General features: G+C 44.8%; 1 long non-coding RNA gene across 1 annotated transcript in view; it reads right to left on the reverse strand.

Annotated features, from left to right (window-relative positions):
• LOC310831985 overlaps positions 1-13,163 on the reverse strand; it is a 372,207-nt gene that overhangs the window by 86,654 nt on the left and 272,390 nt on the right. The window lies entirely within an intron of this gene.

A 13,163-nucleotide genomic window follows, 5' to 3' on the forward strand; every position in this document is an offset into this window, starting at 1 on the left:
AAGCATCCAGGACTTCTGTTTCTCTTTTCCTGCATATTCTATCACCTGTATATGTTTGCAAAAATTATTTTGATCAGGATCACTCCTAGGAATGGGGAAGGAATTTATTCAGGCAACTTTTCACAGCAATCCAGTGCTCCCAAAGCTACCTGCAGATCAGAACACAACTCACAGTCAGATACTACAAGATCTGCAATAGTGTTTGGGTTGTAATCCAACTCTGTTTTACTAAGAGTAAATCCACTGAAATTAGTGGATCTAAGTTAGTTGTGTTCATTCATTTTAATGGGTCTATTTTGAGTAGGATTAGCACTGGGTACAACCTTTTCTGTGCACAGAAAATGCATATTTTATGAATGAATGCACTGGAAAGCATCAAAACATTCCTCTTCTATATTTTGAGCATGTATTTTGTGGAAAAGTGCACACAAAGTGCAAACTATTCAAATGTGGGCTTTCCACTAGTCACTGTTTTCCCCCAGGTTGCTAGCACCCGTCTGTCTTGAGAGACAATGGAGTGTGCTTCTGGGGGTGAAGCCAAACTACTGTACAGTGGTACCTCGGGTTAAGAACTTAATTCGTTCCGGAAGTCCATTCTTAACCTGAAACTGTTCTTAACTTGAAGCACCACTTTAGCTAATGGGGCCTCCTGCTGCCGCCACGCTGCTGGAGCACAATTTCTGTTCTCATCCTGAAGCAAAGTTCTTAACATGAGGTACTGTTTCTGGCTTAGTGGAGTCTGTAACCTGAAGCATCTGTAACCTGAAGCATCTGTAACCTGAAGCATCTGTAACCTGAGGTACCACTGTATTAGCAGCACCAAAGCCCAAGTAGTGTGTATGGAGCCCTGGGCTGCCCAGATGACACGACCCCCCTCTGGGCTTTGCTGGTGTGGTCCAAAGGAAAGCAGAGCAATATGTTTGGCACCAGCTTGTCTGCAGGAGTTGCCGGAAGGAGGCAAACAAGGCGCCAGCCAAACATCTTAGGGACTCTACTCCAGATTTGTGTAGGGTTTACTCCTTAGACTTTTCTTCTCCTGAAGATATCCTACAAGGCAGTGGAGATTTAGAACCAGAGTTCTCCTTCTCCTAGATGGGCTACCTTCCCAGGTTGACACACCCCATCTGCCCCTCACTTCCATCTACAGCAGGGGCAGCCAAGCTTTTTATACCTACCACCCACTAATGCATCTTTCTTGATGGTAAATTTCCTTAACTCCCACCAGTGCTTGATGGAAGGAGGATTCAACTTGTGCCATAGAACCCCCTACCGCCCACCTAGAATCCTGAAACACCCACTAGTGGGCGATAGGGACCAGGTTGACAACCCCTGATCTACAGCAAGTGCAGAAACTGCCTTCTTGAATGTTGGACCCACTATTAGTCTTGTCTGCTCAATCTGCCAGAGCTTGTCTTCACATGCATGGGAAGTCCCTAACTCACTGAGGATTCGAGACCCATCGGCTACCCTCACCTAATTTAGCTGGCCAGTTGAAGCCATTCCCAGGGCGTGGTCGCTGTCGCATGCTGCCAGCTTCTAGGATAAACACAAGAGACGTAACCGTCTGTGTTCTTAGATAAATAAGGTATACAGTGGTACCTCCGGTTACATACTTAATTCGTTCCAGAGGCCCGTTCTTAACCTGAAACTGTTCTTAACCTGAAGCACCACTTTAGCTAATGGGGCCTCCTGCTGCTGCCACGCTGCTGGAGCACGATTTCTGTTCTCATCCTGAAGCAAAGTTCTTAACCCAAGTTACTATTTCTGGGTTAGCAGAGTCTGTAAGCTGAAGCGTATGTAAGCTGAAGCGTATATAACCTGAGGTACCACTGTACTATTCATTGTATCAAATTTCAACAGAAGTAACTCATGAAGTTCAACAAACGAACAAAGCAGAAGACCCAGTGGATCAGATCATTCTCTAGTCAGTTCGTGCATAAGCTCCATCCATGTAATGGTGTCCATTCCATTTGATACAGTGATAGTATACCTTATTTATCTAAGAACACAGCCGGTTATGTCTCGTGTGTTTATTGAGGATGCTTTACGTGACCATAGGTTTGTTTGTTGTTTTTTTGCCGGCTTCTAGGAGCCACAGGTGAGAGCTCAGTGCTGGGTGAAGACCAAAGGTAGACAAACTACCCCAGAAAGTGCATGATGTGTCGCCCACCAGAGGTACTACCTCTCCCTTAACACCCTCAGATTTTCCAGGTACGCATCTGAATTTGAGCAGAAGGTTGAAAACAGGAGTTTGGAAGGCTTGTAGGATTCAGGGCTACCCCTGTCTAGGGCCTTCCAGCTCTGCTGTGCAATGGGGCCAAGGGAAAGAGAGAGAAATGTTTGCAAAGTTGTCACTGAAATAAATAACCGGCCTCTGATTGCACCGGGTTCGATTTATGTTTGCACAGTAAAAGAACAAAAACAGATGAGATCACTAAAGGTTACTGCAATAACATAAAAGGTGGCGGGGGGAGATTGTTTTCGCCTCCTTTGCATTACAGTGGACTCTTGTTGCCGGAGAGCAGTTTGTTTACTGGCCCATGCACAGGAAATTACAAGAAGACAAATGTATTTTATACAACTGTCTTACTAAAAAGTGCCTCTAAGCAATAGCAAAGGCAGATGTGTTCTGCTCAGGCTCTGCGTCTCAAACATTTTGAATTCCACTAAAGAATGGGCGGATCTGTCAATTTCAGTTTCTTTCTCAGGTCACACCCACACCAGACATTTAAAGCACATTTAATGCACATGGGGGACACCATCAGAGAGCACTTACAAACTATAGCTTCCAGGATTCTTTGGGGAAGAATATGCATTCACTGTTTGGTGTGAACATGGCCCACAATTCTCTTCTTAAGTTCAGCTCTCCACGTTTCCAGATAAGTTTGCGGTTGTTTTCTTTTTAAGTCTTTGTGAAAGTTTATCAGAATTGTGATTTTTTCCTTTAATACCCATATATTGGTATGCAATTTTTACTGATAAACACATTTTTGCAAAGCACTTTCCCCAATATGTTTGTATGCTTATTTCATTATTATTATTTTTTTCATTTTTAGGCACACGTCACTCTGGCATATGCATTTTTATACAGTGGTACCTCTGGTTAGGGACGCAGGTGGCGCTGTGGGGTAAAGCCTCAGCGCCTAGGACTTGCCGATCGAAAGGTCGGCGGTTCGAATCCCTGCTGCGTGGTGGGCTCCCGCTGCTCGGTCCCAGCGCCTGCCAACCTAGCAGTTCGAAAGCACCTCCAGGTGCAAGTAGATAAATAGGGACCGCTTACCAGCGGGAAGGTAAACGGCGTTTCCGTGTGCGGCTCTGGCTCGCCAGATGCAGCTTTGTCACGCTGGCCACGTGACCCGGAAGTGTCTCCGGACAGCGCTGGCCCCTGGCCTCTTGAGTGAGATGGGCGCACAACCCCAGAGTCTGTCAAGACTGGCCCGTACGGGCAGGGGTACCTTTACCTTTACCTCTGGTTAAGTACTTAATTCATTCCAGAGGTCCATTCTTAACCTGAAACTGTTCTTAACCTGAAGCACCACTTTAGCTAATGGGGCCTCCTGCTGCTCCCGCGCCGCCGGAGCACGATTTCTGTTCTCATCCTGAAGCAAAGTTCTTAACCTGAAGCACTATTTCTGGGTTAGCGGAGTCTGTAACCTGAAGCGTATGTAACCTGAGGTACCACTGTACACATTATTTGGCTGGAGGAGTGTATTGCCAAAGTCAAGAAGTGTGGATTTCAAAAAGGATGGCTGTGTTTTGGTAAAATGTTACCTTTCGACAAAAAGTCAGAATTTGTGTTTGTTACACTGCCCATCCTTTGCCTCTGGTCCCACCCATCACCAGTGGGTGGCCCTCAGAAGGCTGTCAAGAAAGGAATGTGGCCCTCAAACTGGAAAAGGTTCTGCAACTGTCCTGGATGCTTTTCATCTCCAGATTCCGAAATGCCCCACCTGCGGCTTCCTGTGTTTTAAATCCACGTTAAGGCCAGATCCACAGAAGCCAGCTGTGGCAGGCTTGTTTCCTACCCATTTGGCTGGTATATTGCTCCTTCTCTCTCTCTCTTTTTGCTCCACATGAAATAATAGGTTGCGCCAATGGGGCTGCAACCTGAACATAAACAGTTCTGTCATGCGGAAGTGCGCATGACGAGCACTTGGCCCTGCGAAGAGAACATTTCTTCCCGAGCAAAATTGAATTAAGGCTGCTTTGCTCAGCTATGGAAGGCGCCCAGGCTGTTGTTGCATGTGAGGGGCGCAGAGATTATTAGCGAAATGAAATCTGATTACTTGAGGAGTGCTGTGTGCCAGAAGGTCCCAGGTTTTGACACACCCGATCCAAAACCAGCCTGTGGCTGATTTTCTGCTTTGGAAGAGGTGGCGGCGTGAGTCACACCATGGTCAGAAAGGATGGCTCCTCCTTCTCTGGCCGGGATACAGAGATGGGGCTGTGGGCGCCTAAGCATCATGGAGAGCCAGGTCCTACTGTGTTTGGGGAAGGCTTGTAGCTCAGCGGCAGAGCATCTGCTGTGTGTGCAGAAGGTTTCGGGTTCAATCCCCAATGGCATCCGCAAGTAGGGCTGGGAAGGCCCCCTGCCTGAAATCATGAAGAGCCACTGCCAGTCACTATAGGAAAACAGGAAGCTGTCCTACACTGAATCAGACAATTGGCCCGTCTATCTCTCTCTCTCTTTTTTAATATAATTTTTATTAGGGTTTTTTTTAACATATCACTTTCAACATTAATTAAACATACTTTTACATCTTATTCAAATTTTTGACTTCCATCAGTCCTGTCTGAAAATTTTCCAATCTAATCTCTCAGTGTGCATTTCTTATCTTCCCTATTACATTTCAAACTCATGACCAATATCTCTATCTTTTTCTACTTTGTAACACTTTGTATATTTCTCCTTACAAAACTTCTTGTAGTCCTACTAGCATAATTTGTTGATTACAGTTGCTCTTCAAATAATTCATATACTTCTTCCAATCTTCTGTAAATCTCTGGTCCCACAGGTTTTGAATCCTTCCCGTCATTTTGTCCAATTCTGCATAGTCCATTAATTTTGTCTGCCATTCTTCTTTCGTTGGAATAATAGGCCCATCTATCTCAATATTGTCTATACTGACTCAGTCTCTTTCCCAGCTGTTTCTGGAGATGCCATTGGGAATCGAACCTGTGACCTTTAGCATACGAAACAGGCACTCTGCCACTGAGCTACAGCCACATCCTAGAACCACATCCACTGCCACTGACAGGAGCAAGCCAGCAGCAACCACACCTTTCAAGCTGGACTTAACTGTTAGCAAAAACACGATTTGCACAGGCTTGATGGAGTGTTTAGCCTAATGAGCACAGCAGCTCATCCTCAGTAAGTCTTGCCCCATGGATCAGTTGCTGAATCTGAAAGTCCCCACCTCCCCACAGTTCCTGCCACTCCAGGGTTTTCCTCAAGCAATCGGAGACTGCACCTGCATGAAGCCAACCTCCCCTCCACTCTTTTCATGCCTCTTCTGGTTCTGGGACACAATTGGGAAGCGGGACTTTTCACAGCAGGAGGGAGAAACACCTGTGACTCTTCATCAGCCTGATTCATCTCTGCCTCTTGGGCTCTCTCCTCCCATGCAGTGAATGACAGGAAAACTAGCCCCAGAGTTAATTCTGGAGCTGTTGTCTTGCAGGTGTGTAAAGTCCTGCACAGCACTTACAGGTACCTGTATGAAAGGTGGTTTGATGTTCATGAGAACACAGGATCTAGTCAAAGAAAGATGCAAATAGACCTATAGCTGGGTCTATTTTCTCCTACCTAAAACTTCAGATTTTAGATTGGCACCATACTTGCAGAGATTGCACTACTCCCTCAGGGCATCATATCTGCCAAATGTCAGAGAGATTGGACAAAGGGTGTTCATTTTGAGAGGCATTTATATAAGGGGTAACCTCTAATGAACTTTCCATTAGATTTAATGGAAGACACACTTCAGCATTTTCAGTCTGAATGGCATGAAATTTGCATGCATTTTTCTCACAGCACTTCAAACCTGTCAAGTTCCCCAAAGCTCAGACAAATGGGGCCCATTTTACAGACATAGAAAAAATAATGACTTTTAAATTGTTCTGAACTTGGGGGAAGACGGGAGAGGGAAATTAATTGTGCTCAGTGTCAGATCAAAGCCCTTTTTGCTTTTGCTTTTTTTTTTGCAGAGACCTCTTTGCATTCCTGATTTCAGTTTTTTCAAAATGTTTCATATCTAAATCCCCTTTGGCTCATAGCCACGGAGGTGTAGCTAAAGAGATCTGGAATCAGACAGCATAATGAGACTTCCGTTTGGTATTGTCACCCAGATGACAAAGAAAGTTCTTCCTAAGGTTTAGTCAGAATCTCGTTTCTTGACATTTAAATCCATTGGTTCAGGTCCTACCCTCTGGAGCAGGAGAAAACAAGTTTGCTGCATATTCCATGGAACAGCCCATTAGATATTTGAAGATGACTATCCTATCTCCTCTCATCTTATCCAGCCTGAACATACCCAACTCGCTCAACTGCTCCTCATAATGCTTGGCTTCCAGACCCTTTATCATCTTGAAATCCCGGCGGCATGGGGGTGGGAAGTGTGTTTTCAGATTGTTGTGTGTCTGGGAGCTGACATCTGCCCGATGCATATAGCCCAGCTGGGAAACGTATCAATGGATGTGAGGCTTGGTGGCAGGGGATGGAAACCAGAATGTTGTATCCTCTTTTCACTCTTCAAAGGGAGGCATGGGATTCTATCTTATCTTAAACTTTTTATTCCAAATGCAAAACCTACAACATACCACCATGTCCGCTAATGACAGCTTATTTGCAAGAGAAATCAATCAGATGTTCTACAGATGTTTTGGATTCTAACTCCCATCAACCCTAGCCAACATAGCCAGTCATTAGGGATTATGGATGTCTGTTTGGACAGCTAACCGCCCATAATTTAGTGACCCCCTTAAACGGGTTGTTAACTTTGGCTGTTGGGAAAGCCCTCTTTGACAGCCACTGAGACTTCCTAGTAAGATGTTCCATTTGCTCAGCACTGACCCCGCTGAAAAATAATAATGTCAACAAATATTAATGCTAGTTTCACTTGCTTACTTGGTCCTGCTTGTTTTGAAACATCTTTTACATACAAAAGACACTGCCTATGTTAAGCTCCCAGGAGAATCCCTCTCTTTTGGTCTGACTCTCTCTATTTACATTCATCCAGTTCCTTCTGCTTCTGTTGTTGTCAAGTGCACCAAGTTCTTCCTTGGGAAACTGGGGTCCCTTCCAGATGAGGTTTGTCTTGAGCAAACGTCCTGATTGGCAGACCACCTCCCCCAGTATAGAAACCAAGCCAGATTTAAAGATCTCCTGCAGAGATGGCCGTTCCACAACCAGCGGATTGTCACTTGGGGACAGTGCAGAAGGGAACCATCTCAGTGATGGACTAATGACCTTGAAACACCTCTTTAAAATTGTTGTTGTTGTTTAGTCGTGTCTGACTCTTCATGACCCCATGGACCAGAGCACGCCAGGCACTCCTGTCTTCCACTGCCTCCCACAGTTTGGTCAAACTCACGTTCGTAGCTTCAAGAACACTGTCCAACCATCTCATCCTCTGTCGTCCCCTTCTCCTTGTGCCCTCAATCTTTCCCAACCTCAGGGTCTTTTCCAGGGAGTCTTCTCTTCTCATGAGGTGGCCAAAGTACTGGATCCTCAGCTTCAGGATCTGTCTTTCCAGTGAGCACTCAGGGCTGATTTCCTTAAGATTGGATAGGTTTGATATTCTTGCAGTCCATGGGACTCTCAAGAGTCTCACCTCTTTAAAATGTATGGAGCTTATTCAGAGTTCTCTGCCTGCTACCGCCAGGGCTTTTGTGCTAGAAGCCGGGTTAGTTTTCATGTTGCACAACACAGGAATCCAATCCAGCTTCCACTGTGTTGCACAACCCATTGTGAAACAAACACAACCTGCTTGTGCATCCTCTTGCACTACAATATTCCACTGGAGTAGGTTGGTCACACTAAGTGACTTTAACTTACTACTGCCTTGGAAAGGTCCCTATGTGTTTGTTCATCTTTCCTGGATGTTGACTCTTAATAGTTAACACTTCCTTTTGGACACCTCAGTTTTATCTGTGCTATACTGTTTTGCTGTATTTTTATCTAGCTTTTAGGAAGCTGCATCAAATGATATCATTGTGCTTTTATTGCATTTACGCAAACCACTTAAGAGAAATTTATTATATTAAACGGTGGTGTGGTCATTTTTTAAAACATAAATAATTTGCCTTTGCGAAATGTGCACAGAGGTTATATGATATCACCATAGTTTTCCATTCGCTGTTCTTTCTGCAGAAGTGTGATAGCCTGGACATACCCCAGGGTAAGATACCCCAGAGTTGTTTTCATTCAAGGTGAATGTCTGAAAGACAGGCTTCATGACCACCACCATCAAGTTGATTTCTGGAACACAGGATATTTTATTTAATTTTGAAAATTCTATCATTTCTCCAAGGAGACTCAAGGCAGCAAACAAACACTAATAAAAACAGAATAAAACAGGAATTACTCTTTTTTTAAAAAAACAACATTCAAATTTTATGATATTAAGTGGTATATAAGTTATACAAAATAAATAATGACTTTAATAACTTTCTAACAGCCCAATGAAACGGGGGCAGCAAACTGACACACTAGCAGACTGGGTCAAGGCTACCTTACAAAGTACTTGATTCAATCTTCTTAGTAACTCAGCTTCATTCATTTGTTATCTGAATGGTTTTTCTGGCAAGGAGCTCAGGGTGGTGTAGCTTCCTTTTCAGAGCCTGCTGTGATTTCTCTTCTTTCCTTCCTTGCATCAGTCTTTTTGTAGAATCTCATGCCTGCTCAATCCCAGTGTTTTTTTAATGTTGGGTGAATCACTCAGACGTCAAGTGCAGATTCCCAGCTCTCTGCAGTTAAAGCCAGGCTTGAAACAGGTGGCTTAGCAAGGAAGGGGGGTGGAGCTGAGTTGTGCCAGCCAGGAAATCATAAATCCGAGCAAACTATTTTGCCTATTGGAAATCTGTTTTTTCGACAGCAAAAGCCTGCCATCCTCATAAAGACACATTTCACTGCTGGGAATCCAGTGAGAAAATGTGGGCAACTTGTCTCAAGGCAAGAAACCTGAGTACAAATGAGAAAGCTCCAAGCCCGTGTTTTACAAATGGATAAGCTTGCACACTTTTAAAATGGGGGTTTGAGTTTACAGTGCACCTTGTTCACCACAACTCAGGTTAGTAAGGACTAGCGCTTAGTAGTGTGCTGGAAAATTTAGATATGCATGATCCCTTCTACATCCTCTCACAGCCATGCCCCCTTCTAAGATTTAATAAGAATAACAATAACAATAACAATGTATGCAACAATCAGTGCAAATCTCCATGTGTTGCCTTTTCCCTTCATTTATTTGGAGATTTGCACTGATTTGCACTGATTGTTGCAATGCATTTTTACACGGGCAAATGATTTTCAGTGCTGCAGGATCTTCTTCCAGAATTATTTCTGTTGTGTTTTCCTTCAAGTTCCATTGTACATGATAAAACTTGTGCACCATTCCCTTGAAACTGAAGCACCTTGTGTTTTCAGTGTTCCTGAATGCTTAGCTTTTCGAATATATGGAGCAATGCCTCCTCAAAGATCTTCCCACGCTCTTTCTCCAGAGTGACCCTTGGAGCCAGTCCTCAGTTGCTGACTCACCTCCTTTCGCGGTGAGTGGCTCCAGTCAACATGGAGGGTGAGAAGATGTCTTCTCAGTGGCTAAAAGGTTCCCCTCTCATGCTGCTGTCAGGCAGCTCTAGGATGCTGGAGACAAGGATGAAAAAAAAGTAATGAGACAAGGATGAAAAAAAAGTAATGGGCCTTTGACTCCCTGCACCCCAGACCATTATACCTCTGCTGGTGCTCTATAAAACAGAACTGAGTTGGAATATAATAACGTATGGTGAGATCTGCTGGATCAGGCCAATGGCCCACCTAGTCCAGCATCCTGTTAGTTAAAGGACCCCTGAACAGTTAAGTCTAGTCAAAGGCGACTATGGGGTTGCGGCACTCATCTCACTTTCAGGCTGAGGGAGCCAGTGTCCGTCCACAGACAGCTTTCCGAGTCATGTGGCCAGCATGACTAAACTGCTTCTGGTGCAACGGAACACCATGACGGAAGCCAGAGCACACAGAAATGCCATTTACCTTCCTGCCGCAGTGGTACCTATTTATCTACTTGCACTGGCATGCTTTCGAATTGCTAGGCTGGCAGGAGCTGGGACAGAGCAACAGGAACTCACCTTGTGGCGGGGATTCGAACTACTTTCCGATCCGCAAGCCCAAGAAGCTCAGTGGTTTAAACCACAGTGCCACCTGCATCCCTAGTTACAGCATCCTGTTAGCACAACGGCCAGCCAGATACGCTTGGGAAGTCTGCAAGCGGAACTTGGGTGCAGCAGCAGCTCTCTCCAAACAACTGGTATTTGGAGGTGTATTGTTCTGTATGCAACTCACTGAAAGTCAGGTGTCTCCAAAGCATTAGCACAGCTGAGTGTGTACTTGCAAGGACTCCTCTAACCCAGAATAAGCTTGCAATGCTCTCCTTTCAGTGCTCAGGATCAGAGCGGAAAGAAGCACACCTGATGCTGCGGTCTACTGTTTTGGAGTGCAGGTGTAGCTCTGTTCAGAAATGTTCTCCATGCCTGGGCAAATCCATGGGGCAGCTGGAGCAAGGCTGCACCTCCACCTCCTGCCCCAGTGTCAGGTTCTGTGCCAGCCCCACCCAGTGGACACCTGTGGTCCCAACTGCACAGAGTACCTATGTGGAAACAGTTGTTCATGTGTAGGTGACCCTTTGCAAGCATCTGTACTCAATGCATGAAGATGTGCCTCCAGGCAGTTACTCATGTTGGGCTGGCATTTCTGGTACATATGGGGGCTGCTTGTTAATACTTTGATTTATTTTTATTTTTTTAAAACAGAGAATTCTGCTGAGCCAATGCAGCTGCAAACAGATTGATTTACTTTAAAGCTTTATTTTTCCAGCTCTTTTCACTGGAAAACAATGAACCATTTCCCCAAAGCCTCTTTCTCTTGCAAATTCACACTCAGCAGACAAAACTGAACACTCCAAAAGAGCTTATCTATTGATATCTTTCCCTCTCTTGTTGGAAATCTTGGAAGTAATTCTGGAAAAGTATTACAATCATCTTTTGGCACTGGTTTTGCTAGCCTTTGGATGTATTGATGGACAGACTCTGTTACGTTTTGGGGCCATGAACCAGGATCTTTTTTCGTTTTTAAGAAACAACCACTATAAACCAGAGAGCATAGGAGTTACCAACATGGTGCCCATGGGCACAATGAAGCCCTTGAGTTCTTCTCCTGGTGCCCACAAAGCCCCTGAGCTCCTTCCCTGTGAGTCCTGAGGGTTGTTAGGTAGCCCCCTAATTCACCTCACAGAGCTACAAATCTCATAGTGGCTTAACAATCAATCCCTCTTCACAGGGAACTCTGGGAATTGCTGTTCTGTGAGGGAAACAGGGGTCCCCTAACAGCTCACAGCACCCTTAACAAAGTACAGTTCTCTACATTCTTTGGGGGAAGCCATGACTACTTAAAGTGGCATGATGTTGTTTTAAATGTACGTTACAGACGCTTTGCTGTGTCAAAGCAATTGTTATTCCACACTTTCTGCTGCATTTTCTTGTCACTTTCCTTCCTGCAAGAAATCCAGTTTTGGGGGGAAGTGGGCTTGTTCCCTAAGAGTCCCCCATCAACTGCACATCCTGAATTTGCTGGCATGTGATTGCCTCCTATCCCCCCAAAATGGCAACAGTCTAGAACAGCCTTTCTCAACCTGTGGGTCCCCAGATGTTGTTGAACTACAACTCCCATCACCCCTAGCTAGCAAGGCCAGAGCTCAGGGATGTTGGGAGTTGTAGTCCAACAACATCTGGGGACCCACAGGTTGAGAACCGCTGGTCTAGAAGCATACAGAGTTGAACTCCCTATCACCCACCACCTTCATTTTTTAAAATAAGTGCTTCATGCTTCTCTACATCAGGAATGGTGGCAATTAAGGACAAGAAAACTGAATTTTTTTGAAACCCAACTGGGTTGAAAAGAGCTTCCAATATTTGCCAACTTGGTGTGCTCCTGGTGTCTGGGAGTTATAATCCAAAACATCTGGAGGGCACCAGGTTGAGAAAGGGCTGGTGTCAGAGCAGCTCAAGTTATTGCATTTCTTGGGTATTTCAGATATTGACAGGCCTCCAGGGAGAGAAATGGGCAACTCTGAGATTTTCCAAAGCGCTGCCTGTTGACCTAGCTTTCTTTCCACTAAAATTTACAACCAGTTTAACACCCTGACTTCAAAAAAAAATATACAGTTAGGTCAGCGTTCAGAGCACTGGAAACACATTTTCGTTTAATGACTTGCATTTAAATCCAAAAATCAGAAAAAAATATTTAAAAACACAATGTAGCTTGGAGTCGGGTTATCTGGGGGGACACTTTCTCCCATAGAGGCCAGCCTGCTTAGTCAGTAAGATCTTCTATGCTGCAGCCTACAAAAGCCCATCTTGTGATGACCAGGAGCAGAGACTTCCCAGTGGTGGCACCCAATCTGTGGGATGGGCTCCCCTTTGGAATAAGTCATCTGGGCACCAGAGAAAAAGTTATTATTTGTTATCTGTGGCTTTTGCTGGCTATTAGTGTCAGCTTGTGGTTATATCCGTGTAGTTGAACTTACTCAGGGATGGAGAGCCTGTGGTCCTCCACATGTGGCCAGCCAGTTGCAGGAGTTATTGACCAGCAATATCTGGGGGACACCAAGTTCCCAATGACGTCATTTCTAACTGGTACAGAATGTGATTCTGGCTGCATCAAAATAAAGGACATCATTAACGTGCATTGCAGAAGATTTGCAGTGTTCATCTGCTGCGGCAAAAACAACAGAGTCTTGTGCCATCTTAAGGACTAGCAAATTGATTATGGCATCAGCTTTTGTGGGTGCTTCTTTGCTTTATTGGCATTAATCTACACTGGCTAGTGTGATCTTGCCTGCAAAACTCAGTTTTATTGAAGTTGCCTGGTGGCTTTCAAGCCTTAGACCACACGCTAATGG

This window comes from Podarcis gaigeae (genome assembly GCF_964106915.1).
Source record: "Podarcis gaigeae genome assembly, chromosome: 14".
Lineage (NCBI taxonomy): Eukaryota > Metazoa > Chordata > Lepidosauria > Squamata > Lacertidae > Podarcis > Podarcis gaigeae.